General features: G+C 42.2%; 1 long non-coding RNA gene across 1 annotated transcript; it reads right to left on the bottom strand.

Moving 5' to 3' along the window:
* Nucleotides 1-9,117: 9,117 nt before the first annotated feature.
* On the bottom strand, nucleotides 9,118-24,491 carry LOC136863330 (uncharacterized). Its single transcript, XR_010859201.2, has 2 exons — nucleotides 23,527-24,491; nucleotides 9,118-9,379 (listed from the first exon to the last, which is right to left on the bottom strand). It is a non-coding gene; the product is annotated as an uncharacterized lncRNA (long non-coding RNA).
* Between the last annotated feature and the right edge of the window lie 587 nt (nucleotides 24,492-25,078).

The following is a 25,078-nucleotide window of genomic DNA, read 5'->3' as shown; positions in this document are numbered from 1 at the left end:
CCGTTTCGGCTTATCTTCCGCCATCTTCATCATATTGTAAATGGGTATTGGTTCAATGGGAATTGACGTCGAATTGTGCATTGGCGTTCCAGATAACTGTTCCTGACTGGTATTAATCCTAGCAAAAAGACCTGTTCCTTCCGGCTCCATCTTCATTTCGAAAGGGTTAACGGGGCTCGATTTTATCGGACTGAACTCCTTTCCCTTTCCGTGAAAATCCTCCCGTACTTTCAATTTTCCTACCTCTTCTCTCAACTCTTGGATGAGGTTTTCATGGGTATCTACCCTAATTTTCGCCTTCTGGATTTTATGGGACCAATCCTCGATTCTATCTGATATTTGGTCGTCCCTCTTATGAACCTCTTCTCGGATCGAAATTATTTCTTCGGTCGTTATTTCTTTGACTTTGGATACCTGCTTCTCTATTGACTCAGCAAATTCCTTACGCACCGCCACGGCTTGATGTTGCACATCACATAGTTTGCTCTGAGCCTGACATATCTCCCCCTTAGTTGCTTCAATCTCCCTACTGGTAGTTTCCTGATATGCCACTGTCGCTCTAATGTGTTCCTCGAGTTGCTCCGCCATACTGATAGTTTGGGCCTCAATACAACCTACACGCTCAACCGCTGTGTTGATCATCTTGCCAAAAATGTCCTGTTTTTCCTCTACACCGTCTACTCGCGCTCCTAATTTCTCGGTAACCTTCTCACAACGTTCTCGATCGACTTTAAGTTGGTCAACTAGTTCGTTCTGACGTTCAGTCATTCGCTCGAACCGCTCCTCAAAGTCACCTAGCCGTTTATTGATCTCCTCTCTCCCTTCCTTGCATTCCTCCTGTACCTTATCTATCATTTCTTTAATGTTTCCCTGAATATCCTCACTCTTTTGATTCAGTTTTTCCGTAATACTTTCTCGAATGTCCTCACTAGTCTCATTTAGTTTCGCCTGCATGTCTTCGTTATTTTCACGCATCATTTCTTTCATACCCTGCATGTCTTTCTGAATGTCCTCGCTATTCTGATTAATTTTCGCCAAAATGCTTTCGCTATTAACGCGCATCATCTCCTGCATCCATTCTTTCATCTGTTCTAATTCCATTACGAACACAATTTTCATTAAATGAGCCCCCCTTTAGACTCGAACTTAGGACCTGGGTCAATTAACTCGAAACCAAGTTTTCTTCAAGGTTGTTTCCCCACTCAACTCCGAAAATTTCTACAATTTAATAGAATTAAGTCCAAAACGTAGCCACAAAAAAGGAAACGCTAACTCGAAGTTGCCTAACTTTTACACCCCTGTTGCACCGGGAGCATAATCAAAATTAAAGAATGTAGCCATAATACTTAACGATAAAATTTTGAATACATTACCTATCCGAAATAAAATACCAACACAGGTGGTATATGCCAATAAATTAGGTCATCCTTCCAGCATTGAGGCAGATACACCTGATACAATGGGTAATATCGTCCCAAGACTTTCCGTCTGAAGCCTAATCTACTGCATCTTCAGAATCACCTCAAAGGCCTGAGGTCACCTTGGCTACTCCACGGAGAATCTAACTCGTCACATGAATTAACACTCACTATTAGCAATGAGGCCTATTGCAAGTAGTACCTCCTGACTAATACCCATGAATATGGTTACCTGAAGGGTATCGATATTCGCTTTCCTCAGATTCGGGAAAATCATTCCATTGTTTCCCGGATTCAATAGAATCCTTTATTAATTTCTGGGTACGTCAATTGCTATGAATGACCGTCATGGTTATTGCCGTAGTAATAATAATGATAATAATAATAATAATAATAATAATAATAATAATAATAATAATAATAATGATAATAACCATGACATACGACAATCTTCGCCGTACACGTACAAATTAAATTTTACTGTCACTCGTCATTCATTTTCACCTATTGGTCCAATAATGTGCATCCAGTAATATGAACTAAATCAGTTCTTTATCATAATTGGTCATTCCTACAAATTTTAATTCTGGCATTACCATGCCATGCGCCCATTTTTCAGAAAATAAAAAAAACCGAAAATGCCTACCGAAAAAACCGAAAAATCCTACTGGAAATGCCGAAAATGCCCCACGTTGGGCGCCATATGGGACCTTTCCCACCATCCCCCATAGCTCATGGTACCATGTGCCAACAAAGAGGTGACCCTGTCGGGTCATGAACACATGGCACCACGCTCCACGGAAGGCGATGGTCAAGGGACCTTTTTCGGCCTGTGACGATTCCCTCTCATTGGGATTGAATAAGTAATCCACTCACATGAGAGGTCAACGCCCTGCGGCCTAGCAAGGTCAACTGCTAACTCTCCCGTTCCTAAGATCTGAACCCCGGCTACTCAGAGTCGCAGACCGTCCGCGGCGATAAAAATAAACTATCTTACAACTAACTTAAAGGCATAACATGAACGGAAGAGGTTCTGGATGCTAATTATCGGCAAAAATTAGGCACGAATAAATTTTCTGATTATTTAATTCACTCCCGTTGAACATATTTACAATCTATAACCTTGAACTTCAACGTTAAATTACATCATAGAATTTTAATACCAACCACGGACAACCTTGTCCGGGCTGCCACCCAAGTGAAGTTTTTATTCCCATCATTATAAGATTCATAATGTGGTCTATTGACATACACTGTTGAAATTTATAACACAAAAAAACAATCACCTATTCGGATTAAGCACATGGGTGTTCACATTTAACTTCAAACAACTCGGAGAAATTTGAGTTGCGTTTATTACGCTCTTGGTTGATCAACTTGGTTTCGAGTTTGCGGACACGATTATTTTACCTGCTGAGTACGGTAAACACTATTATAATGAACCAAACTTTTTACAAAATTTTATAAGGAAACTATGATGTTACGGATATAAATATTCCCGGGATTAATTCCCAAATTACATATTTAAAACACAGCAAGTTACACTAATTTACTCTAAGATTAGAGTGGCCACCTACATCGAACATAACACGAGAAATATAATATTTAAAAATATTTAAAAAAAATCATAAAATGATAAACGACTTCACGGCGTCGCAGCCTCTCGCAAAAACATGAAATGCACATAATTCTTGTTACTGCTAATCACCTCATTTGAGGACTAACTATACACATTCTAGGGCCTGAACCCTCCACTCAAACGAACTACCAAAGGATTTTTCACGAAGCCTCAATTAAACAAATCAATTAGCATCAAAACAACATCCTATTTACACTATTATCACACCTGGAAGAGAAAACACAAATATAACATTTTCCATACATGGTAACTGCATCTGGATTACCATTAGCCGTCGTTTGTGTGACTGACTCCCTTTTGTCATGTCCGAGGTACGAACGGGAGACCAACAGGTCTCTCGAGTCGGGGAACCTGAAAAATCAAGACCCTATCTATCGTTTCTCCATGTGTATGAACTAAGTGTTACTGCATTCATTCTTTCTTAGCCGTATTAGATTGTGGTAATCGATTAACAAAAAAAAAACCTTTACTAGCAGAGCGAAAAGGGATTGAGGAAATACACTTCCTTGAGACGGACGGCCATACATTTGCCTTTTCAGCAGTTCTGGTTTGACCCGTCAAGCGAGCTCGACCCTCCCGGGGAAGGCTGCCATAAATTCCCTTGTCAACCGCCCTCATGCCGGCCACATACTTCTTTCTTTAAAAACCCAACATTAGTGCGTTTACAAAAGCCTATTCAGTGGGCCAATTTATTCACGCGAACAAAATAACACATACAAACAGGTGCATAGAATTATGCTCAAACCCGCTCAGGTATTCTTCATCAGACCAATCTCTCAACTTTTGGGCCGTTACATGATTTTACTCTCTCTCTCTCTCTCATAGGAGTCCGGAGTTCCATCCTCGTGCCTCCCATAGTAAAACTACCACAATCCACGGGCTAGCAAACTAGAGTTTAATAACCTCACAGAATTTACTAATAACAAATAGCCATAATACTCACAATAATGATAATAATAATAATAATAATAATAATAATAATAATAATAATAACAATACGGACTATGTACCTGACATGAAGTTATAATTCTTTAATAGATCGGCATAAGATTATCCGACCAAACTGATTAATTTAAATGAAATCAAATGGACTACCAAAAAGGTATTTAAGCAATCACACAAAAAAAAAAAAATTTTCTTTAACGGGGCACTAGCTATAGTTGGTAGGGTGGACATTTGTACCTCGGTGCCATGACTCTTCACACACATATTGGACAGCAACGCCTTACATTATCATGCATAAAATCCAACTACTTTACATTAAAACGAGTACTTCATCTATCCAACTTTATCTGGTTCACAGGATATATGGCAATGATTCTTACGTCATCTTAACCTGTCTTCTTCCACATATCTCTCCCAGAATGAAGGCTCCTTTGTTACCTCAACGAAATTAATTAACCTATTCCCCCCGTCTCCTCTGACAGTACTCATAAAACAAGGATATAATCATGCTCGTGCAATACAGACAACTAGATGGGAAATTCATACTCTATTCCTAATTTGTTTCCTTCCCAAACAATTTTAAAAGGTTAAACTAAAATGAAAATACCGACCACTCTAATCTTCCTATAATTATTCAATTTAACATCATCCCATGCTATTCCTATATTCTGACATGATTTATCTACAGGGAATATCAATATCATAAGATCATAATTTTGTACTCAACATGTTGGTCCGTTGTCCATCGTCCGTCACTCGAGCCCCGAGGAGGGCTGCCTTGTAGGTCTTAACCCATCCTGCTGAAGTGGGAGATCGCTGGTTCAAGACGTTCCATGATGCTCCTGGAATAATCCATAGCGTTGGGGTTTGACCACTGAAATGACACTGTTTACACTTTCTTTTACAAAACTTCCTCCACTCGCGTTACAGGCAAATTTTTCCCTTTTATTGGTATGATTGCGATCTTTTGCGGAATGAAAGTTGCATATTTATTAATTTGATGCCGGACGCAGCTATACTACCTCAGTCCGACAAAGAAAGTACAGAAATCACGGTTCCGTCACTGCAATAGTTTATTAAACTGAATTAACGTGACATTGGGTTCCTATATTTATTTCAAAACCCTGTCTCGTACGTCTGTTTCTCTGTACTTCTACAATTACGCCGTCATTCAGCACGATAACTTGGTACTTGTTTTCTGTTTATATCATATTACACGGAATTTCGTGCTACCTTTTTTTATATGTCTACCTTCACAAAATTCAAATTATTCCTCACACACCACGGACTCTCTTTACCACGGGAGATGAATTGAAGAATTGTTTTCTCCGTCCGAGATTCGGCACATCACGGCGTCACAGTTTCGCGATGCGAACATACGACGTAATTCACGTAATTTTGTGGCGCGTTGCGAACAATCTGTAATTCATACAGCACTATCGCTCCGTTAAGTTCTCTACCGACAATTCGTATGAGAAATTATACATATTTGCACTCCCGTTTATATCAACATTTCTATACAAAGAAAAGGCAAGCCCGACCACAAATCGGCCGTGTGGTCACCTCGTAGACTCCTCAAAGACTGGCCTCCACCCTCATATGTGCAGGCAAATATAAAGGCTCTCTAGGGTGGGGAATGCTTCGGAGACATCTTCCTCCTACACATTTTAGTTTTCCAGATCCACAAGGCTTACGAATCCCAGCGGTGCGGCAATTTGTGTGGCCAACTACTCCGAAATACACGCTGTTATGCGGAACTCGGGATGATCGGTGGATTTGTCGTAATTAATTCCAATACAATCGGGGTGGGGGTAGTATTCGCTAAGAGTATTTGGCGACCCTGTAGGCGTGGGGACGCCGAGGAAATTACGTAACCATTTGAAGATGCATATTCGTAGGTGAGATTATTCTACCTTGATTTTTAATTTTTCCATTCATCCAATAATCCTCTTATTACTCTGCCGTATGTTTTCTGGTTAGTTTAGCCTTTATTGAGCAGAAAATACCCCTGAAATCGCCCCATCGCTTTGGCATCGCCGGACGTTGGCTTTTGTTTTCAATATGGAGTCAGCAAAATTGTATTCTTCTTCCCCTTTTTCCATGATACGCGCGCAGTTCGGGAGTTTTTCTAAGCCACCCCCTGGGAGATCTAGGCGCCTCTCTGTCGCGAAGTGTTATGCAATATGACGCTACTGCCAGCATCCAAACAAAGGAATCTACAAGCCTACTAATTCCTTAAATATATGATTCTGAATAATTATTCATGTGACTATACGGTCACAATACATACATACATACATACATATATACACACTACTTCATTATAGAATGCTATGCCTTTCAGCGTTAAGTCTGCAAACCTGTGTAAACTTACTAAATGCCACCATAATCCTCTACTTGTAATGATATTAATAATAATGTTATTTTGCTTACCGGGCAAGCTGGCCGTTAGATGTGAGCTTGTGAGTTAGTGAGTTCGAACCCCATTGTCGGCAGCCCTCAAGATGCTTTCCCATGGTTTCCCATTTTCACACCAGGCACTCTTACGACTTTCGGAGACACCGAGGTGCCAGAATTTAGTCCCGCAGGAGTTCTTTTACGTATCAGAGAATCTACCGACCCGAGGCTGACGCATTTGAGCACCTTGAAATACAACCGGACTGAGCCAGGATCGAACCTGCCAAGCTACATTTGTAACTAGGTTTGTAGCCTCGTTTATTTCCATACCTGTTATCTTTAAATCATTAGAAACTGAGCCTAACCATCGTTGCCTTGTCTCTCTCTACTTCTCTTACCCTCCATAACAGAGTCTATTACTATCCTAGGTAAACCATCTTCCTTCCTCCACTTGCTTCACATGACTCCACCACTGAAACCGGTTAATGCGAACAACTTCATCAATCGAGTTTATTTCTAACTTAGCCTTTGTCTCCTCATTCCGACTATCGATCTGCCATTGTTCCCACCTGTTTGTACCAGCGATCAATTTCGCTAATTTCATGTCAGTTACTTATAACGTATGGATAGGATATCCTGAGTCCATCCAGCTTTCACTCCCGTAAAGCAAATTTGGTATGTAAACGGACCAATGAAAAGATAGTTTCGTGACTACCTTTCCTAAAGAATACTGTTGATCACAACTGCGAACTCAGTGAATTAGCTTTCCTGTACCTTGATTCATTTTCACTTACTATACTATCATCCTGGGAGAATACACATCAGAGGCGGCTCGTACTGAATTATATTGGTGGTTAGCATGTAACTGTTAGGTCGATCTGCGTATCATTAAATATTAAATTAGGGTTCTCTCCTTTCGTTAGGACTTGGAATGTAGAATTTCTAGGCATTCTATGGACTTAGTGTAAAATCCCTCTCGGGTACTATCTAAAATGAAAGGACGCACGAGTGTGCATCTTCGTTTCCCTTATTCACTTTGTTTTTTGGCGACTTGGTTTCCTTATTCTAATTGTCTCTACCTTGTTTTCAGACATGCACTTTCCTTCCTAGTAACCAAGTAGCATGGCTTATCTTTTGTGTCACCGGACCTTATGCTCTATTAAGTTTTATTGACAAGACTTGTACTGGGGGTGCTTGAGTGGGTTCAGCCTCCCTTTCATTTTGTTCTTGGCCTTTCCATTAACGTGCATTTTCCCTTTCTTGGCCACGTAGTATGAGCATCGGCTGCTGTGTTCTGCATCTGTCAATCCGTTATTTCGCGTAGCTCTCCTATGAAATAAGGGTAGCAAGTGTAAAAAAAAAATTCAGCTTTAAAGGTAGCATGAGGTGTTCTGGCGTAAATTCATTAATCTAATGTGAATTTGAGGTCCATTAAGGCATTGCAAACGGTAAATTGTAAATTGCTGTTGAGGATTCGAGGACCATATGATATGTAACTTCGAATTCTGAGGGCTCAATTCCCCTCTTGGTAACTTTGTCCTGGAAGATCCTGCTTCTTCCTTTTCGAACAAAGTAATGTTCTATATTCCCTCTGCTGGGGGACTTCATTTTTCAAGGCTAGTTCCTCTCTAATCCCATTTATGCCAAAGACTTGTATTTTTATAAGACCTATTGTTCTGGTTTCGACTGTAAGTCTTGTACGAAAATGGGAGTACTTTCTCCCCTGTTGTGAATTAGCTAAGTTCCTAAGCTTGTCTATTATTTATTCGGTTGTTAAATCTCTATTTTTTTGTTGTTGTCTGAAGATATGCAAGGGAAAGAAGAGAAAAGAAAAGAAATGGAAGAAAAAATAGTTTCTGATAATTGGCTATATTTTTCGAAATTCAGTCTTTGGTTCATGCTTTATCCAGCCACTTATCCCCCATGCTTCTATCCCTCTCTGATCCACTGAAAGCTTCGTCACAATAATAATAATAACAATAATAATAATAATAATGATAATAATAATAATAATAATAATAATAATAATAATAATAATAATAATAATAATAATAATAATAATAATAATAATAATAATAATAATTTGCCGAAGTAGTATTATAGTGTAGTTTTTGTCATCTAGATGCTGCCTGATGACACGTAACACGATAAAAATGCTATAAAGCTTGGAGCTTCACGTTCATCAGAAGAAACCATCATCATCATCATCATCTGTTTACCCTCCAGGGTCGGTTTTTCCCTCGGACTTAGCGAGGGATCCCACCTCTACCGCCTCAAGGGCAGTGTCCTGGAGCTTCAGACTCTTGGTCGGGGTCTACAACTGGGGAGTATGACCAGTACCTCGCGCAGGCGGCCTCACCTGCTATGCTGAACAGGGGCCTTGTCGAGGGATGGGAAGATTGGAAGGGATAGGCAAGGAAGAGGGAAGGAAGCGGCCGTGGCCTTAAGTTAGGTACCATCCCAGCATTCGCCTGGAGGAGAAGTGGGGAAACCACGGAAAACCACTTCTAGGATGGCTGAGGTGGGAATCGAACCCACCTCTACTCAGTTGACCTCCCGAGGCTGAGTGGACCCCGTTCCAGCCCTCGTACCACTTTTCAAATTTCGTGGCAGAGCCGGAAATCGAACCCGGGCCTCCGGGGGTGGCAGATAATCACGCTAACCATTACACCACAGAGGCGGACAGAAACCATGATAATGCAAATAATAATGATTAGGTATTAATTAATAATATTTATTAAATTCAAGTTTATGTTCAAGATATAACGATTTAAATATACATAGTACAACAACCCTTCAGCAACATGGTTAAAATTAGGCTACTAAAAATGTAAGAAAATTGAACTCTCTTCTTCTTTGTCTAAAATGTTCATCGTTCTTGTTGTTCCCAAAATCTTCAGCGGGAACTCAATTTCTTGCCACTGTAATGTGATGTAACGAACAGGTAATTCGTCGTGCCGCATTGCACCGGACAGCCGGTCTGAAACCAAACAATCATGTCACAAGAAATACACAGAGGAACGTATAAATAGTTATTTATTACCATGTCTGATTATGCTGGATTGATATAAGTCAAGTCGTTGATATCTCTTGCCAGTACCTTGAACAGAATACAGATACAAATGGTTATCAGTTTACGTAAAATAAAAGTATACTTTGAAAGGTTTTAAGGTTTGTCTGTTTGGTTTTCAATAACCGGAATCTTTGTCAGATGTGAATTTTGTTTTCAAAATTCTTTACTTTACAAAACTTGTTTGAAAACAATGCTAGCAGTTATAATGTAATTATCGTTTTCTTTTTGGCCGTATGTGTCTTTAACACAAACATAAATATCACTGAATCTGCGAACTCGTGAAAAATCTACGTGATAAAACAGGTTCTGGTAAATAAAATCCTGCCCTTTGAAACGTCTGACTTTGTCATTTATTAATGGTCAAAGTGAAGGATACTTTTATTGAGAACTGTTTCCTTATCATTTGGAAAGGCACGGTTGGATCAGAAGTTGTTACGTTAATGCGGGGTATAAGCACAGTTTTATCGGAGTGAATGAATTTAGCAGTGATGATGTTCTCGCCTAAGTCAGTTACCACTATTCCCACACCATTAATTAATCCCTGATTTGTGTTAAGATTTTTAAATAACATAATAATAGCATTTTCTTTAAAAGCAATTTATGAGATGATAAACTGAACGGATTTAAGGAGTTCATGATTTCCATGGGGTACTATTGAACGTTGTTTATTTCTTTATGTTGGACAGAATCAGAACTCTCCAGGTAACAAATTGGAAATTACATATTCATTAATTGTTGTATAATTATCATTTTTGGACAGGAAATCTCCGTTGACTAGAGCTGCGAAACATTATATTCATTGATTTCTGTATCAATGAATATGGTGGTAATAATACTATCGTATTTACAATAACTATGTTTCGGAATTTTGATCGTTTCATTGTAGTAATGTTACCCAATTTAATAACCGTTCAGTGAAAACGGGATCATGGTTTGTCCTCATATTTTGAGTCAAATTATGAATTCTAACATGAGAACATAAGGGTGATTCTTTAACTGTATTTTCAACGATGGCTGTTCTACTGGCATGTCTTTTTTGCTAGGGGCTTTACGTCGCACCGACACAGATAGGTCTTATGGCGACGATGGGATGGGAAAGGCCTAGGAGTTGGAAGGAAGCGGCCGTGGCCTTAATTAAGGTACAGCCCTAGCATTTACCTGGTGTGAAAATGGGAAACCACGGAAAACCATTTTCAGGGCTGCCGATAGTGGGATTCGAACCTACTATCTCCCGGATGCAAGCTCACAGCCGCGCGCCTCTACGCGCACGGCCATCTCGCCCGGTACTGGCATGTCTAACAACGGGTAACACCTGACGGAAATCTCCAACAAACAGAATTATTTTGCCTCCATAAGTGAGATTATTATTCATGATGTCCTTTAAAAGTCGATTGACAACGCTTAGGGCGTTTTTGGAGCCAATGAAATCTCGTCCCAAATGATGAGGTCTGAGTCACGAAGAAGTTGTGCACCCTTGCTGTGGGGGCGAATCGATGAGACCGATGTATTCAAGATGGGTACAGGTAGTTTGAAAATCGAATCTGATGTGCACCCCCCTGGTAGGAGATTGGCGGCAATACCTGTCCATGCAACTGATAAAAGAAACTAGTTTTCATCTCGTAAAATATGGCACAATGTTTGGTAGAGAAATGTTTTATCTGAGACCCCCGGTCTGTCAAGTCTGTCAATGAAGTAACAATTGGGAATTTTATGTCTTACTGAATGAAACTTTGTCTCAGCTATTACCTTCTGTTCTACGTTTAGCTTTTCATAAGCTGTCTTACCGTTCCTACGTTCTTCTCCTACGTTGTAAACTTTTGTTGTATGTTGTGCGATGATCACAAGATTTGCCATGATATTTAAGTAGTTCTCCAATTCTTGCAGTGTGAGGTTGTAGGCTTCAGGTAGGGTGTGCTGTCTCTGAAAATCTTCTGAAAGTTCGTCCTGAAATGTTTTCCACAACTCAGGTATATTGGCAGGAGAACAGAATATGCAGATGATAGCGAAAAGCAATCTCAATTGCGTTATCATTTTTAGTCTGGCAGCCTCCTGCAGGCATTCTTGCCATTCGGCATCGTTAGTGATAAGCGACATGTTTCTGCAGCTTGTTAAATGAGTTGCACAGTATTCCATCAATTGTGCGTAGATCGTCAAACGACTGTGGTCTTTTTACGTGCAGAAGTAGTACTCGGAGGTACATCTCGGCCAGACTGACAGTATAGATCCGTCCAAAGTATTTGTGTGTTTTTTGAAGAATGTTCTATTGTCCTTTAGACCACACATAATATAGTGGGATATCGCTGTAAAGGTACTTGCGGGCGGTAATATTCTGATTGCACAATTCAAAAAATGCCATGAGTTTGGAGTCCCTATGAATGTTACCATTAGCTTCGTATCCGGCCTTAATGTACACCATTTGTTCTTCCGGTAAGTGGACAGGGAGTCGCTCGACTGTATGTGATCGTTGGAAAGGTTGGCGTTCGTGAAATAGCCATATAGCCTCTGGTGGGCTCACATAGTGACAGTTCAAATAAATGTTCAGTTTGTCAACGGTGAGTTGTTTTTGACCTTCAGAAACTGTACGCTGCGCAGTCATGTCTTTTATGCACGTATTTGTACAAATATTTAACAGATTTGATTGAAGAACAATGATTGAGATTGATATGACAACGGGATTTTCTACTAAGAAATATACAGCATGGTACAGTCCACCGAACTGTCATTGTAACACCGTTATCGCGTAGTAGAGTAGCCATTAACATTTATTTTAGTTCCCTCTTGAAAAACGTTTGGATAATTTTAATACATTTTTGTTCTTGCATGCATGGACTGTTTGGAGTGTTAGTACCGCAAGACCATGTACCATGCATTCCTGAATAAGTTCAAGAAGTTGAGGGACTGTTTCTTTATCTGGAATTTCTGCACAAATTGAAATGCACCAGTTCTTTTAAAACAGATGACAAAATCAACATTGCCTGGTGGTGTTCCGTCAACAGTGACAAAAGCAGCAGCCACCTCATTGACTGTAGGTGCACTAGAGCTTCGAGGATGAAACGCATTGCTAATAGTGAATTGTCATTTAAAATCAGATATAGTGTCAGCTACATCTTTTATGTGTTAAAACAACTATGTATAAGGATTATGTATATCAAGAATTACTTGCAATGTAACCATTATTTCTTTACAACAGATTCTATTGGCTTCATCCTCTATACGATATTGAAATGCAGTATCAAAATCTATAGTGAAGAGGCCAGCTTACGTTGGTGCAATCCCTGCAGGAGAATGAAGACTTCCTACACCTGCCCATGTAATTTAAAAAATAATGGAGCTATGCCAGGAATTTCAACTGAATTAATCTGAACTGAAGCAAATGCCAGAGCATTGTTAAATTGTGTAATATTTTCTAGGTAGTTCTTAGTATAGTCATCATTCTGCTCTATGAGGTTTTGAAGCTCTGCACGACGTTTAATGGGCTCTAAATTAACCTTTCCCTTGTGGCAACACATGGTAGCTGAATTGTCACTGAACTCCCTTGCAAACAACCTTGCAAACGAATATATGCACTTTTTTATCAATATCACCAACACTGTGTGTTGGCACTTTGTCTTTTGGGTAAAGATGAGCAGAACAATATGTTTTCGGAAGTTTATACAGTTGCCCTCTTTCACTGTTGTTTTGATGGCGGTGAAGTTAGTAACTTGTTGAAACAAAGTTGTTATCTTGCACTAACTATTGTCGTTGAGCTTTGAATCTGTCTTTTCTGTGATTGCGCTGAGCTTCTTTACCTTTCTGAAGTCGAAATTGACTTTATTCGTCACTTATGGAATTTCTTCTGCTCCAATCTGTGACACGTTCCAATGGTGTGGAACGCCCACTGGTTGGAAGTCCGGTTAAACAGATTGTCAACAGATGGTACCTTCTACATTCTTTATGAAAATAAGGCTTTCAAAATAATGAATTTTACGAACAAATTATTTTTAAACTATTTGTTTATTATTCATCATTAGCGGGGAACGTAATCTTCAAAATGATGGCTGAATCATTAATTTTTAAAATGTATTAAGGAATATATGGCGTAGTGACAAAAAACCTTTGGGAAATAATACGCAGTTCAAGAAATGAGGGGAACATGTTTTTGAACGTATGCCATGCTCCACAAAACAATACCTCACACCCAGGTACATTACCAACTAAACCTTAATTATTTACCGTTGAAGTATACAAAAGAACATCGATGGATTCGCGTTCATTTTCAGAACACAAACGGAAATGTCCAAATAGGGGCGAAAACAAAGTGATAACAGTCCTTCAGAGTGGATTTTTATCACAGTCGGAGAGCTTCAGCATGGTGTATGTCCTCCACGAGCGTTTATCACAGCTTGGCACCTACGTGGCATGCTCCGTATAAGTCGACGCAGGTGACGTTGCGGCATCAGGTCCCATTCTTTAATGAGAGCCTGCTCGAGGTCTTGGAGAGTCTGTGATGGAACAGGACGCCCACGATCAATTCTGTCAAGCCTATCCCACATATGCTCGATGGGATTATTTTTTTTTTTTGCTAGGGGCTTTACGTCGCACCGACACAGATAGGTCTAATGGCGACGATGGGATAGGAAAGGCCTAGGAGTTGGAAGGAAGCGGCCGTGGCCTTAATTAAGGTACAGCCCCAGCATTTGCCTGGTGTGAAAATGGGAAACCACGGAAAACCATTTTCAGGGCTGCCGATAGTGGGATTCGAACCTACTATCTCCCGGATGCAAGCTCACAGCCGCGCGCCTCTACTCGCCCGGTGCTCGATGGGATTAAGGTCGGGACTCACTGCTGGCCATTCCATCTCTTGAATGTCCAGTTTTCGCAAGATAGCTCTGATGATGCGCGCTACGTGAGCCCTGGCATTGTCGTGCATGAGTACGAATTCAGGGCCAACACCGTATGCAACAACCAACACTTTATGTAGCAGTATCTGCTCGACGTGTCCCGCAGCGGTAAGATTGCCACGGACGACGCCAAGGTCCGTACGGCCATCAATACTGATGCCACCTGACAGGTCTTCATCCTCCGACCTACTGTCCTATGCGTCATCCAGCTTTCAGATTCAGGTTACTCATGCAAACACGTCTTCGCATCAAGTGTTGATGTTACAACGGCTTTCCCCCACAGTGACAACTCCATTAAATGAATGTTCCTAATCAGATGAAAACATACCTACCGAGCTCCACAGCTGCAGCCGCTTAAGTGCGGGCAGTATCCAGTTTTCGGGAGATAGTGGGTTCAAGCCCCACTGTCGGCAGCCCTGAAGATGGTTTTCCGTGGTTTCCCATTTTCATACCAGGCAAATGCTGGGGTCGTACCTTAATTAAGGCCATGACCACTTTCCTTCCTACTCCTAGCCCCTTCCTGTCCCCTCGTCGCCAGAAGACACATCCGAGTCGGTGCGATGCAAAGCAACTTGTAAAAAAAAACCGTATCTATACACACAATTATCAATGATCAGCATTTAGAGCTGTCGCCCAGGTGGCAGATTCCCTATCAATTGTTTTCCTAGTCTTTTCTTAAATTACTTCAAAAAACTTGGACATTTCACGGTATTCAAGGTTTTCTTATTCAACATCTGTTTAGTTAAATTAATGCTTCAGTCAGCTCGCTTACTCACTGTCCCCGTACACCGGTGATCTCGTGATTCGATGATCGAAGCCTTATGCAATGATGCGACGTACGAACTGAGAGAAAACTGAGAGGTTCTTCCCAATATAAAACAGATCAGCTTGAGTGGTCATGAGCATGACTCATAGCCATAGGGTAGGCTAAAGAGCTGAGTTGAATTACGTCGAATGCCAACTACATTATAATAAATTAAGATTCATTAAAGATATAATAGTATACCTACATACTAAAAACCAAAGTCTTCTCCGTACAGGCCACGAAGGCCTTTGGAGGGTTGGAAGGTAAAAGTTTCCAAAGTACTCATTTTTGGTGTAAGCTGAGTGAACCCCGGGGCCATATGCACCTCCGGAAGTGGAAATCCTATTTCTTAAATTTTGCGACTTCCTGACGGGGATTCGAACCCACGTCCTTCCGGGTAAACAGAGCATGCCTTTACCGCCTCGGCCAGGGAGCCCCTTACCTACTTGCAGGCTACTTCGGAATTATGTTTTGACTGCCATTTTAACACTGCAAAAAAATCCAGTCCGCCTCTGTGGTGTAATGGTTAGTGTGATTAGCTGCCACTCCCGGAGGCCCGAGTTTAATTCCCGGCTCTGCCACGAAATATGAAAACTAGCACGAGGGCTGGAACGGGGTCCACTCAGCCTCGGGAGGTCAAATGAGTAGAGAAGGGTTCGATTCCCTCCTCAACCATCCTCGAAGTGGTTTTCCGTGGTTTCCCACTTCTCCTCCAGACAAATGTCGGGATGGTACCTAACTTAAGGCCACAGCCGCTTCCTTCCCTCTTCCTTGTCCGTCCCGACCAATCTTCCCATCCTCCCGCAAGGCCCCTGTTCACCATTTGTATCCCCCGACCAATGTCTCACGCTCCAGGACACTGCCTTTGAGGCGGTAGAGTTGGGATACCTCGCTGAGTCCGAGGGAAGAACCAACCCTGGAGGGTAACCAGATTAAGAAGAAGAAGAAGAAATAACTCCAACTATTATTTAAACCTCCCTGTAACAAAAGGACAGTGAATGCAAGTGCGCATTATTTTCAAAGGAGCTGGGAGCGAGACTCCGTTATAGCGTACGATTCCTTCAGTGAGCCATGAACCCATGACCCTGTATATGTCTTCCGCAGCGTAAATTCGGCTCCCCGCCAATGTCCTGTGTTCCGACAACGAACCGTGTGTGTGATATGTCTCACTGATCCGTGAGTGTACCAATCAGCAGCACTGTCTGCTGCAAGCCAGATGAAATCGTGTGCCGTGAGCTCGCCGTTACTGCGATTCGACAATCGGACAATCGAATGAATCGGTACACTGCAGTCAACACTACACACTTCAGCATTTCTTCCCCACCGTCCGATCAGTTGATCTCGCCTTCACAACCAAAGTTGACGGAAGACGGAAAGTAGACAAACGTGAGAGCCTCCGGTGAATTGTTTTGAGTTCAATGATTGCCATCAACGAAGAACTGCTCTTTGAAGTCGTAAAAAAGCATCCTGCTCTGTACAGACAGAATGAAGGAATGCCAGGTGGTAATTTTTCCAGGTATATTTTATATAAAAAATATTTCTACCGTTGTATGCTATTGTGTCCGCCTCTGTGGTGTAGTGGTTAGCGTGATTAGCTGCCACCCCCGGAGGCCCGGGTTCGATTCCCGGCTCTGCCACGAAATTTGAAAAGTGGTACGAGGGCTGGAACGGGGTCCACTCAGCCTCGGGAGGTCAACTGAGTAGAGGTGGGTTCGATTCCCACCTCAGCCATCCTGGAAGTGGTTTTCCGTGGTTTCCCACTTCTCCTCCAGGCGAATGCCGGGATGGTACCTAACTTAAGGCCACGGCCGCTTCCTTCCCTCCTCCTTGCCTATCCCTTCCAATCTTCCCATCCCTCCACAAGGCCCCTGTTCAGCATAGCAGGTGAGGTCGCCTGGGCGAGGTACTGGTCATACTCCCCAGTTGTATCCCCCGACCAAGAGTCTGAAGCTCCAGGACACTGCCCTTGAGGCGGTAGAGGTGGGATCCCTCGCTAAGTCCGAGGGAAAAACCGAACCTGGAGGGTAAACAGATGATGATGATGATGATGTATGCTATTGTACTAAATACTACTAAGGCAGAGTGTTTTCTTTACAACTGGCTTTATATCGCACCGACACAGATAAGTCTTACGGCGACGATGGGAGAGGAAAGGGCTAGGAGTGGGAAGGAAGCGCCCGTGGCCTTAATTAAGGTACAGCCCCTGCATTTGCCTGGTATGGAAATGGGAAATCACGCAAAACCATCTTCAGTGCTGTCGAAAGTGGTGTTCGAACCCACGATCTCCCGGATGCAAGCCATACATAAGTACTAAACTTCTAGGATGTATCGTGCATGTTGACTTCGTAGCCGAACCGGTTTAGGGGATGGAGTACAAGGCGTATGAGTATCTGTAGCGCAGTGCTTCGAATGCAGATTATGGTAATTTTTTTCAACGAAAGTGGTGCTCCATTTTAGCTGGTATACAATAATATTCAATATTTTTTCCTTCTTCTTCTTCTTCTTCTTAATCTGTTTACCCTCCAGGGTCGGTTTTTCCCTCGGACTCAGCGAGGGATCCCACCTCTACCGCCTCTAGGGCAGTGTCCTGGAGCTTCAGACTTTGAGTCGGGGGATACAACTGGGGAGAATTGCCAGTACCTCGCCCAGGCGGCCTCACTTGCTATGCTGAACAGGGGCCTTGTGGAGGGATGGGAAGATTGGATGGGACAGGCAAGGAAGCGGGAAGGAAGCGGCCGTGGCCGTAAGTTAGGTACCATCCCGGCATTTGCCTGGAGGAGAAGAGGGAAACCACGGAAAACCACTTCCAGGATGGCTGAGGTGGGAATCGAACCCACCTCTACTCAGTTGAACTCCCGAGGCTGAGTGGACCCCGTTCCAGCCCTCGTGGCAGAGCCGGGAATCGAACCCGGACCTCCGGGGGTGGCAGCTAATCACGCTAACCACTACACCACAGAGGCGGACAATATCTGTTCCTATAGGTTTTATATGGTGCGCTCTTACATGGCGTCTTTCCCTTACGGATGGGTGGGGGAAGGACTGGGAAGGAAATCAGCTTTGGTCTTTTACTAAGGTACCGTCCCGGCATTTGCTTGGTGGTGAAAATGGGAAACCAAGGAAAACCATTTTCAGGACGGCCAGCATGGGATTCAAATTCACAATCTCCCCAGCCCAACACACATAAATAATAATCAACACCAACGAGGTCACATCACAGCACTTATTGACTTCCTCACGATGTATTCCTATGAAAAGTACGTTGAGTTGACCGCTAATTTATGGAGAAAGTACGGTCGAATTAATATATATGCCACGTGCTCCGCGATGGTAAGAAGTTAAATGAACACTGTAAAACATTATTGAAGACTTGACACGGATATCACATTTCGATCACGAAAGGCCATACTTAAGTAATAAACCTTTAGCAAGCGTCTTGTACGTTGTATCTGTGGTTGAGTCGGATAGGGGCCGGTGACACAAGTTGTCAGAATACCGATATTGCAGTGGTTCGATTCCGACCTTATGTGTGTTTTTCGTATTTTTGACCGACAGGTAGTGCCCCAGTTTAACGGACACACAATGTTTATACACACTTGACGAGGTCACATCACAGCACGTATTTATTCACGCACGATGTATTCCAGTGACGAGTACGTTGATATGTTGCTCATTTATGGGGAAACAAAGCAGAACGCAGTGCAGTCGCAACGTCTCCATCACAAGCGTTTTTCTGATAGAAGACTACCGACTACCAATACGTTTCGAAACCTTGTGATTGAAGGTTGCGGTCGACTGAAACGCTCGGAAGGGTAACTTCTGTTAGAGATGCTCCTATAACGTCTGCTCCAAATGAAGAGGCTGTTTTGGACGAGTACTCGGACACTGCCATTCATCAGTCATGCGTATACTGCATAACAATACATTTCACCCATACCATTTGCAGTTACACCAGCAGCTGCACGGACGTGATTTCGATGCGCCATGGGGGTTCGGTTTTTCACATAAATAATTCACAAATTAAATTAATGAAACTTTTATGACTCATTTTAGGACATTATTAAAGCGAAATGCCGCCTCTGTGGTGTAGTGGTTAGCGTAATTAGCTGCCACCCCCGGAGGTCCGGGTTCGATTCCCGGCTCTGCCACGAAAATTTGAAAAGTGGTACGAGGGCAGGAACGGGGTCCACTCAGCCTCGGGAGGTCAACTGAGTAGAGGTGGGTTCGATTCCCACCTCACCCATCCTCGAAGTGGTTTTCCGTGGTTTCCCACTTCTCCTCCAGGCGACTGCCGGGATGGTACCTAACTTAAGGCCACGGCCGTTTCCTTCCCTCATCCTTGTCTATCCCTTCCAATCTTCCCCTTCCTCCACAAGGCCCCTGTTCAGCATAGCAGGTGAGGCCGCCTGGGCGAGGTACTGGTCATTCTCCCCAGTTATATCCCCTGACAAAGAGTCTAAAGCTCCAGGACACTGCCCTCGAGGCGGTAGAGGTGGGATCCCTCGCTGAGTCCGAGGGAAAAAGCCGAACCTGGAGGGTAAACAGATGATGATGATGATTAAAGCGAAATTCAAGCGATGAGAGAAACCATATTTCGAGAAATAACGCAAGAATGCCCTTTCGTTTCGCGAAATCGTGCATAAATTAATTCGAAAGGTCATGTCTAATAATAGTAGGCCTCCTGATATGAAAGATAAGAAAAGACGCTGTTGTTTTGAATTCCAGTTCGTATTTCAGATAATAATGATTCCGAAGAAGCAATGTGATCAATCACATTTTTGGTAAGGAGATAGGAAATTCCACCACACTTCGAGCAGTCCGAAAAGTGAACAAACATTTTGACGAAATGTGACAGGAAGAGCAGCTATGTCAGAGAGAGTTTCTGAGTATCACTGCGTTCAGTGGGTATTTGGACACAGCTTCAGCTCGACTAAAAATAGTTTTGAGGGAATGAATAATAAATATTTGTTCAAAATTATTTCACCAAAGATTCCAAATTCTGCTTCGGACAAAAAGATTCATAAAGCAGGAGGAGCTTTACAAATTAGTGTGAGGAAGATTTATCCTTTGAACTCTCAGACCAGGTAGTAGGTTTCAGAAGCGGTCTGAGAAAATAAATCGCCTTGATAACCTCTGTAGATAGCTGCAAGTACCCCAGATGGCGTTTTCACCTGTCTGCCTGTTTATTCCGTCGAACGATTATTTTTGAAATTGGAACTTATAAAGAACTATCTACGAAATCCAAGACAGGCACAGTGAAGCATCGAAAGAGAAACGGATAGATCCACTGATGTCAGTGAAATCACGTCATATGACCTACTTTCATTACACTATAATGTGAGAAGAATCAAATTTTAAACATAATTTATAAAATCAAAACATAGAAGCGTGTATTTGTCTACAGTAAGTTTTTATTTAATCTCTGCAAAGTATTTCACTATGAAAACAAAATCTAATAATTTATTTGTTTTGTAATCTTACACGCCGAGCTCGATAGCTGCAGTCGCTTAAGTGCGGCCAGTATCCAGTATTCGGGAGATAGTATGTTCGAACCCCACTGTCGGCAGCCCTGAAGATGGTTTTCCGTGGTTTCCCATTTTCACACCAGGCTGTACCTTAATTAAGGCCACGGCCGCTTTCTTCCCACTCCTAGCCCTTCCCTGTCCCATCGTCGCCATAAGACCTATCTGTGTCGGTGCGATGTAAAGCAACTAGAAAAAAAATGTAATCTTACAGTAAGTATTTTGCATATATTAAAGGGATATATACTGCATTAAAGTTATGATTGTATCTGCTGTAGTGTCCGACTCGTTGGCTGAATGGTCAGCGTACTGGCCTTCGGTACAGAGGGTCCCGGGTTCGATTCCCGGCCGGGTCGGGGATTTTAACCTTAATTGGTTAATTCCAGTGGATCGGGGGCTGGGTGTTTGTGCTGTCCCCAACATCCCTGCAACTCACACACCACACACAATACTATCCTCCACTACAATAACACGCAGTTACCTACACATGGCAGATGCCGCCCACCCTCATCGGAGGGTCTGCCTTACAAGGGCTGCACTCGGCTAGAAATAGCCACACGATAAAAAAAATCTGCTGTAGTTAAATGTATCTATCCCATGACATTGCTTTGGGGAATGCTTGGCATTCTTGTCCATTTCCGGTACCTCTCGTGTCAGGCAGCACCTTATTATAGCCTTCAGTCCACGATTAAAATTATCGAGCGAGTTCGCTGCACGGAACGGATCACGTAGCTCTCCTCTTACATCCAGGAAATGTTGGATTCGAACTCCGCCATCCGCAGCCTAGACGATTATTTTCAGTGGCTTCTAATTTTTACACCAAGCGAATGCTAAGTTTGTACGTTAATTTCGTATCCTATCTCAGTCAGTGCGACGTTAGAACATCACCACAAAATGAACTAGCCTGGAATGGAATCCAGGACATCTTCTTACGAGGAAGACAATAAACTTACGCCATGAGGTTGCATCAACTGACAAGAAATGCACATAAGTGACTGTTAAAATGGATACGAATACGTTCTAGTTGTTCTCTCGCAGGTACTTGAATGAATGTTGAAAACACGTTATCCACAGTAAGTAATTCCATTTGCAACGTCAGTTCATAAGAGACGTTTCAAGACTGATTTCCCAAGTCAAGTCAAGATTTGTCCAATGGGCCCAGAAGAAAAAAATCATTCTCCTAATACAGAAGGTCGTTCGGGATCTCTGGTGACGAGTTTGAAGGCCGCTGGCGGCGCTGTTATCAACTTGAGCACGTCGAAACGGGGAGTGATGATTCATGTCAGTACTGAGAACGTGTGTGTAGAAATGAAATGTCGTATGGCTTTTAGTGCCGAGATATCCCAGGACGGGTTCGGCTCGCCAGGTGCAGGTCTTTCTATTTGACCCCCGTAGGCGACCTGCGCGTCGTGATGAGGATGAAATAATGATGAAGACAACACATACACCCAGCCCCCGTGCCATTGGAATTAACCAATTAAGAGTAAAATCCCCGACCCGGCCGGAAATCGAACCCGGGACCCTCTGAACCGAAGGCCAGTACGCTGACCGTTCCGCCATCGAGTCGGACGTGTGTACAGAGTTTCGTGACATTAGCTGCAAGGATGCCGAAGCGGATTGACCCTTACTTGGAGGATTACATTAACAGCCCTTCCCGATGCTAAATATAATTATTCTGCAATCCAAGCAATGTGCAAGAAGCGTGATTTCTTGAATATCATAGAATGGGATCAGTACTGTATTGAATAAAAAAGTCAAAGGCCGACTGGGCGTAATTCCAGAGGGGTAAAAACAGACAAATCCACGACCAGCCACCAGTCGTACACTAGAAGTGAGGAAAGTGAAGGCCCCTGTCTCAGGTTTGTAACCCACTCAGCGAAGGACTATCGCAATGAGAAAAGCGGCATAAGCGCCGCGTTCACAAGCTGTTGCTCGTCACATTTCGAAACGTCGCACTAACGCAATAGAGCTGAATGAGGGCGATCCGGCAGGGGACAGATGGAAAAATATGGTGACATTAGACGAAGCATGTGTGTACCTTAGTGACTGTAACCAACCACGCTCGATTTACTACCACTCTAGAGACAAAACAAATTATCAAACATGGTATAATGAATGCCAGGAAAGTTTTCTAAGGGGTTTCATGTTGGCCGCTGGATACTGCTACAGTGGCATGTTAACCATTCGCCGTGTCACTGATAATGTGAAGGTGTACTCCACATACTATGAGCAAGAGGTTTTAACACCCATTTAAACACAGATATCGCAGCAAAAAATCAGGTATGGTGTACATCAAGATAAAGCATCCAGCCAACACCTCTCGTTCGACTCGTCTGTTCTTTTGAGAGAATGGAAATGGAAACTGGTGAAGGCACGTGATGGGTCATCCGTGGACTTCTGTGCATTTGGACCCCTAAAATGGGCCTTAGGAAATAGACATCCACGCACTATCAATGGCCTCTGGAAAGCCTGTTAGGAGGAATGGGATAAGATAGACATGCTAGCTTTGCGAAAAGTCTGCTGCAATGGAAATTACATTGTCGGGCTATAGCTAGAAAATCTTGCTTTCCAATTGAGCATGATCCTTAATTACCCTTCAAACATCGTCCCCAGAGATCCCGAACGACCTTCTGTAAGCTTCGTTTTTTTCAGAATCTAACCCAAATGAAGTGTAACAAGAAAATGTGTAGTTTATGTGACGGTCAGTAGACGTGATCGTAGCCACAGAACCTACAGTTTAATGTGAAACTAGACCCACAGGGACATGGCCATTCATTTAAAAAAAACCATAAGAATTCGAACTCACTCCGCCTTTGTGAAATATTTACAGTTATTGTCAGTTTTACTCACCATTAGGAATTCAAAATACATCCTTCCATAGATCTCTGTATTCAAGGCTGTTTTCATGTTTCAAATAATGCCTGTGCATAGGTCTGTGAAGGATTCTCTTTAGGGATCGCTGGGAACATCTCGGGAATCTGTGTCTCTTTCCTGGAGACAGAGGTAAAGAGTCCGAGGAGTGCAGACACAGACATAACACAAGCATCACAGCACACAATACGATACACGCTTTGAAGCACCGATCCATGTCCACAACCAGCATTACCAAGCAAGTTTCATCTAATTATGTATTCTTTCAGAAAAACTGAATGAGTTCGAAAGACAAATATCTGAACCAAATACTGTTCTGCACGACGTAAGTTACTGAAATACTGAATAACACATATTTGTTGATCCGATCAAAAAATGAACTGCTGAATAATAAAATGTCATCGGAACTACAAGTAACAAATATATATGTTTCTAGTCTAAATACTGAACCACGGAATAACAAATACAGTATCACTGAATTAAGAAATAGTAACCATCTGCTTATTGGACCAAAAACTTAACTACCGAGTAAGAAATGTCTGTTTGTCTAGACCAAACAGTGAACTACCCAATAACAAATGTCCGTTTATCTAGATCAAACACTGAACTTCCGGATAACAGATACGTTTATGTGGACCAACACTGAAGTATGGAATAATAAGTCTCTGTTATTTAGTCTAAATTCTGCGTTTCGGAATAGCAAATAATTCATATCTACTCCAAACAATTTATATCATATACAAATATTTTTAAACTGCGGAATATTAAATATATATTTTTCTGCTCCAAACCCTTCGAAGTAGAATATCAGCTATATATGTATCAGCTCCAATCACTACGAATGGCACATTCCGAACGAGCCCTCCGGTATTTTTAGTCCGTACACACTGAATCACGGAATCGAAATAGTCCAAACATTTTTTAAGCACCGGAACTTAAATAAACGTCTGTGTTACTGACTCTCAAGTAGCTATTTATCTAATCCTACTGCCCCCTTCTCTTCTCCTCGCCTACCATCTTCATATTCTTTACGTAAGCGGTGACAATGCCATACCTTATCCCAAACCTTGCACATTCATTAATATGCTGATCCATGATACATGCTTTGAAGACGGTATTACGTCAGACTAAAGTCACATAACAAGCATCGTTCAGCATAAGTTCACCTATTGGCGTCAATCGTTCCATACGCAATGGGAACTCTACATAGTCTGAATGACAGGATTATTACAGAATTAGTTCTAATGTAATAAGCGATGTAACCATAGAAGTTGATTCAGTAGTTAAACATCTCCTTACGTCTGTCTCATTTAGGACGTGAAATACACATATATTTCATCCCTTTAATTGCTATTTTGAAATAACAACTTACTCAACACCTTACACTTCGGAGTAATTCCAGAACAATCAGCTACTAAAGTGGCAAACTAATTCAATAACCAACACCACACTTATGACTGCTATGAAATAAGGAAATAAGGATCTTGAATTACAGAATTATTAATTAAGTCATAGGAGGCGGGTACTGGCG

This window comes from Anabrus simplex, chromosome 2, assembly GCF_040414725.1.
Source record: "Anabrus simplex isolate iqAnaSimp1 chromosome 2, ASM4041472v1, whole genome shotgun sequence".
Classification (NCBI taxonomy): domain Eukaryota; kingdom Metazoa; phylum Arthropoda; class Insecta; order Orthoptera; family Tettigoniidae; genus Anabrus; species Anabrus simplex.
Note: the sequence above shows the minus strand (reverse complement) of the source record. Positions and strands in the feature narration are given on the sequence as shown.